This window comes from Asparagus officinalis, chromosome 2, assembly GCF_001876935.1.
Source record: "Asparagus officinalis chromosome 2, Aspof.V1, whole genome shotgun sequence".
Lineage (NCBI taxonomy): Eukaryota > Viridiplantae > Streptophyta > Magnoliopsida > Asparagales > Asparagaceae > Asparagus > Asparagus officinalis.
The window spans coordinates 73,710,793-73,717,137 of NC_033795.1; the positions used below are offsets into that span (position 1 = coordinate 73,710,793).

General features: G+C 38.7%; 1 long non-coding RNA gene across 1 annotated transcript in view; it reads left to right on the top strand.

Annotated features, from left to right (window-relative positions):
- The window catches only part of LOC109831602, a 6,493-nt gene continuing 1,928 nt past the window's right edge, over positions 1,781 to 6,345 (top strand). Inside the window, exon 1 of the long non-coding RNA XR_002244473.1 lies at positions 1,781 to 1,865. This is a non-coding gene — a long non-coding RNA (uncharacterized LOC109831602). The remainder of the gene's footprint in view (positions 1,866 to 6,345) is intronic.

A 6,345-nucleotide genomic window follows, 5' to 3' on the forward strand; every position in this document is an offset into this window, starting at 1 on the left:
ATATTTGCATTTTTCATATTTTTTTACAATAATTTTTTTTAAATTCCTAGAATGGGTTAAAGGGTAAAATTTTTGGGAAGAGTAATTAAGATTGTTTTCGATTTGAGAAAAAAAAGGAGACATAGTGATAAAATTCAAGGAAAAAAAATAAAAAGAATTATCATGTTATTGATATTTAAACCACATTAGAACCATAAACATAACGTGAAGGATAAAATAGATACATTGATATTTAGGTAGAAAACTTGAGAATTCACCACACTTTAGGGATGAATTAGTAATTTTGTTCTTAAAATTTCGTGTTTTTTGATACTACTCCCCTTAATCTTTTTTATTTGGAAGTAGCTCCTCAAATTATTGAAACTGCAATTAGCTCCCCTAATTGCTAAGCCATTCGAAAATTAATCCCTAAAATTGTGCAAATTGCAAGCAGGTCACCCTATTATTCTTAAGCTATTTTAAAGTTAATCCCCCAAACCGGTAGTAAAATTATTAATTAGAGGGATTAATTCGTAACAACTTATATTAGATTGGGTCACAACAGAATTTCTGATGATCCAAGGAGCTAGTTTCCATCTAATTCTTGGGCTTTAGGGCCTGTTCGTTTGCCTAAAAAAAAAAGAGGGAAATCAAAGAAATGGAAAACTATTAAAATGAAGAATTGTTTTTGGAGTGTTTGGTTGGCTAAAAAAGAAGGAAATCAAAGAAATGAAATTGAAATGATGTTAGTTGTCACTTTATTATTGGATGATGTTTGTGATTTTTTAAGAAAACTAGTTTTGGAGTGTTCGGTTGGCGAAAAAAAATAAGGAAATGGATTATAAGAAACCTATTTCCTGTAGTTTCTTGTTTTCTTTTGTTCGGTTCATTCTTAAAAATAAGAAATGAAATGAGATGAGATGAGTTGTCATTGTATTATTGGGTGATGTGAAGAAAGATTAAGAAAAATGTTTTCATAACTTTTTGGGATGAAAATGAAGAAATGAAATGTTAATGAGATGAGGTGAATTGTTATAATATTTTATTGGATGATGTGAGTGATTTGAAATGATGAGAAGAGATGAGTTGAGTGATGTTTGGATGAAAATAATATTTTATTAGATGTGATGGATGAGTTGTTAGATGAAAATAATATTTTATTAGATGTGATGGATGAGTGGTTAGATGAAAATCATATTTTATTAGATGATGTGGATGAGTTGTTGGATGGAAATAATATTTTATTGGATGTTATGGGTGAGTTTTAGGGATGGAAATGGAGGAAATGGTGAGTTTTGAGATTTTCACCATTTCCATTTCCATTTCTTGGTTTTTAGAAAACAAACGAACAGCCCCTTAATCGAAATGACCTGTGAGGTTGAACAAGCCTCAGGTAAATAGATCCAAGGAAAGCCCGGCCCAAATCACTAGTATTAAAACCTCTCGCATCCGTACAAATCTAAAAAAAAACCAACCATGTCGACCTCCGACTCCGATACCGAACCCGACCCGTCGCCGGTCCCCCAATCAATCCTCGACGCCCTCTCAGTCGCCACCGTCGCCGACCCCTCCCTCCTCTGCCGCCATGATCCCTCCTGCGGGGGTCACGTCGTTCCACACGTGCGGTGCATCGAGCCCTGGCTCCTCGCCGCAATCCTGCCCCCCTGCTGCCGGCTCCCCGCTACCCTCAATTTCGCCGGAGGCGGCGCGGACTGGGGGGAGGACGTCGAGCGGCGGGGGTCGGGCGTCGTGGCGAGAGGCGCGTACGAGTGCGGCCGGCGCTTTCGGGGATCTGTCGAGCGGCCGCGGAGACCCGGTGCTCTCGGCTCAGTCATCTTGGCTGCGGTTAGGGCGATTGGCGGTTGAAGAGGGCGGGAGATAGAGAGGTAATGATTTATTTCTTAGTTTTTTTTTAATTTAATGAAAGCATTAAGTTCTTGTGTGATGGTTGTTTATGGTTTCGAGATGGGTAAAAATTGTTTCTTTTTGGATAGGTGTGTAATTAGGATGCAATTGGATGTTTTAGCTGGGGGAAACAAATAGAGGAAACAAATAGAGATTTGGTTTCGAGATGGTTTGAAATTGCTTCCTTTTTTTGTAGAAATATTCAGTTATTGATGCAATTGGATGAATTGCTGATTATATCTATTTAATTTTGCTGCAATGAGAGATGGCTTTTTGAAGAATTGTTGATTACAAAGGGTAAGATAGATTTCATCCTTTCTATATCAAAAAGTTGTTGTAGATTACATGATTGTGAAGAGGAAAATAAAATGCTGCTTTCAGGATCACTGTGGAGTTCAGCCCACAATAAGGATGCCATTGGATGTTTAAATTGGAAAGAAACATAATTTTTGGGTTTCACATATTTGTAGTTGCAAAATTAGAGTGGAACATAGAGAATTGTTAAATTTAAGAGGTATGATTGATTATAACCTTTTCATACACATGATTCTTATATGATGTTTAGGTGCAAGGTTAAAACTCGTGCTTTTTCTACAGTTATAGAGTTTAACCAATACTAATGGTGTAGTTTGATGGTTTAATAGGAAAAATAAAATTGACTTTTAAGCTTTCACAGATTTGGAATTTGCAGTTTTTTTTTAGTTATTAATATTGACTAAGGGAGAGACTCTAGAGAATTTATCTACATTGTGTATTAAAAACTATGAATAGTTTTGTTGGCTTTTAGTAGTCAGGGAGAATAGTAAGGGAGCAACTAGTGTAGGTTTTTTTTTAAAAAAATTTCATCGTATTATTTTTTTGGTATTCAAACTCTACATGCCACCTAAAACTATTAGGTCATGTTTAGATGTTTGATTTGTACTTTGGATTTACGACAATGTTAGTAATTCAAAGAATCCTTGACAATCTATATATTTAATTTTGAGCTTGGCTTGTAGGATAGTGTAGTGGAAAGTTAGTGTTGAAAAGAGAATCCAAATATACTTGTTTGTTTGAGAAGAAAGTGATACAGTTGGAAAGTGGTTTATGGCCCCACTAAAGATTGATTTTATATTTAAAGTAAGGTATGATAATAGGTAGAAACCATTATATTTAAACTTTTTAAATTTATTAACAATCCTTTTTAAATGATTTTTAAAATTTTTATTTTTAATTTTTTTCTTACTTTATTTTTTTATTCTTTTACATACATATTGGGGTCCATGATATTAAAATCTATCCTAAGTTCTCCCATTTCGCTCCAATTTCTGCCAACGGATTTTTCTTAGTTATCCCACATACTTATCTCGAATTTTGTGAATGCCCCGCTTGTCATTACTTGTACCAAACAACAAAAGAGGTAGATGGATTGGTACTTCCGAGAAAAAGTAGAGTCGGTTCCACAGTATTTTGTTGGATTCTCACACTATCTTAGAAAACAAACAAGGCCTTAGTTTTGTCTCTTCTTACCTCTTAAACTATTTTTAGTCTCTACTCCCTGAATGCCTCTGAACTATTAAATTCGTCCATGTTCACCGCCCGAACTATTAAATCAGTACCTAGTGACAACTTCAACTTTTCATCACCTTGTAAGTGTTTTAAGCTAGTTTATGAGAGAAAAGTGATAGTTTGTGGGCAAGCATGCAATGAATTCAAGAGTTTAGGGGGGCATGTATAGACTAAAAATAGTTCAAGGGGTAAGAAGGGACAAAACTAGTTTAGTGGGCAAATAGAGACTGGGTTTTTTTAAATCTAAATCAAGGTGCAAATCACATTTATTCAACATTGGATGTTGGTTGCATATAAGAAAGAGATGTAAAATCACACCTTTGGGAGGATAAAAATAAGGGGGAAACTACTATAAGTTAATATCTTTAGGAAGATGAGAAAGCTGATGAAAGAGTCACAGAAGTGAAGAGTTGAAATAGTTAACAAAGAGCAAATGCATCTCTTGATATCTCTCCATCAATCATACAAAGTTGAAGTCTCAAGTCTCCATTGCTTATGGTTGATTATGTAAAAAGTTCAAACATCTCCCTGGAATTGATTCGAAGCAATTTTGTTTGTCTAACCCCTATAAGTTTTGGTCGACATGAAAGGTTTTGGATGACTTTGATTTGTGGGGAGTGGCAAGGGAGCTGGTGTAGAATCACTCCCCTAAAATCTGATTAGATATGATTAACCCATGTGAGAGCCAGCTGAAGAGTTTCATAATCTTGATTAAGATTGTCTCATGATTACTGTATTAGATGTCCTCTCCATGTCTCAGGCTGCAAAAGGACTGGTTGGATTTTAATTTTTTAGATGAAATTTCAACTAAGGATGATGGAGGAATATGTTTTGGTGGCATTGGGTTTGAAGAAAGGTTGTGTAGCTTTTTTTTGTTGCCTTAGCAAAGAGAGAGGAGATACAAAGGAATAAGCTTAGGTTTGTGGCTTTGGTGCCGAGAGAGGTTTGGAGTGGTTTGTTGTTTCTTTTTCTTTTGGATTTTTATAGATGATACGAGAAGAGTGACTTATTAGGTAATTGGAAATATGGGGATCTTTCTGAATATTTTTTTGCGCGATGATTTGTATTTCCTTGTTTTCTTTATTCACTAAAATTTCTTGCAGTGGTTTTGATGCTACTAATATATTCAAGTAAAAATACTACGGTAATAGTTGTAGTTTGTAATCTTACCCCTAATGGTCAAAGTTTCTGGACTTTCCCTTGCTTAACTGGCCAACTGCTGGCTCTAAAGCTAGGTCTACTCCTAGCTTATGGGACTGGATCACCGGGATCAATAGAATCTACAGGATCTACTTCTGTGTCTGGACTTTTTGACTGGTAATAACAATTTTTTTAAATCCGTTGATGTTGCTGGCTCACTCGGGGTCCCAAGCCACTATCCCCGTTGCTGCCTGCGCTTCCATATACTAAAGTTATCACAGCCTCTGGCCCCGCCTCTGCGGACCTCGACCTGATCTAATGCAGGTAAGTATATATGCTAGCTCCACCGCTGCTGGTACTGCCATAGATGGGAGTTCTACCGGTTCTGCTGCTCGAAAAGCCACTGTCTATGCCTCCGGTGATGGCCGAGGTGGTTATGAGTAAGCCGCTGCTTCAACGAAGGATCCACTGAGCGAACTACTAAATAAACAAGATCCATCGTCTTTGCTCCCGGCATGCTTCCCCCGCCGCGGGAAAGGAAGTAGAGGTAGGGATAGCAAAGGAAGTAGACCCCGCTAAGGATAAGGAGGGTAGGACTGGTAATACCAACCCGGCCGAGTTGCGTCAGTCTTTCAGCGGCCGGCGTATTAACTCATAGGAGTTAGATACTGTAGTCCGTTGCATGATATGAACGAATAAAATGCCCTATGCTCTCCATAGGGTACGGCTCCCACCTCGCCCCAACTCTCCACTTGAGCAAAGAATGTTTGACTACCGCGACCTTTTCGAAATCCATGTGAACAGTCGATAAAAATGCTTGAAAAACATCATGAAAGGCTTCCCTTCCCGCTAGCCTGCCCAACTTCAAGAACCCCACCGGGGGCGACATCTTCAGCTACCTGGGACACGACTTCTTCGCCTTCCTCCTCATTCTCTCTAACCGATAAGGCAGAAGGAGGTGGAGTCACTGGTAACTGCTCCCTTGGCACCTGGACCTCGTCCACGAGCCGGTCCTTCAGTGCCCTAAAGTCTCCCAGCAAATCGTCAATGATCTCACGATACACCCTCCTGTAAGAACGAAGGGTGGCATCCAGGTCGAAAGGACTTTGGATCTCCATCCTCTCCTTTTCTGCCTTGACATACTCTTCTAATTGAAGATAGGGGGCAGCCTCTTGAGCAGCATCGTTGGCCCTCTTTATTTCAATCTCGACGTTAGCCTCCGAAGAGTCGAATTTACGTTTGTACTTTGCCACCTTATTTTGAAGCTTGACCGACTCTTCCTTCAGTGATTTCACCTCAGCCACCAAACGGGAATTCTCATTCGTAAGTTTGACATTATACGCTCCTATTTTCTCCCAAGAAAGGCTATGTACCTGGGCGCAGTAAGATATATAGATCCATATTTGAGTGAGAGAGTGGGTTGATCTGTCCACGGTTGATGCACCAGGATGGAATTGTAGTAGTAGTAGTGGTCTCATAGGAGGGGCATTATTAGCAGTAGGTGTGGCTCTTCGGATATGAAAGAACTAATCTACCTTCTATAAATATAAAGTTGCTGCTTTCCTCATGAGAATTCACAGCTTGAGTAAGTAGGTAACTAGGTCCTTTCTGGTCTGAGGGAAGTAGTCCCAAGTCAGTAGCGAGGACACCACTATGAGAACCCAAAAAGTAAGATCCCATCCCGTACACGAAAAGCATAAGAAAAATGTCTTCTCCTTTTTCAGAGAATGTGTAAACATCCTAGAGTAGAGGGGGAGGCCCATTTCCATTGCT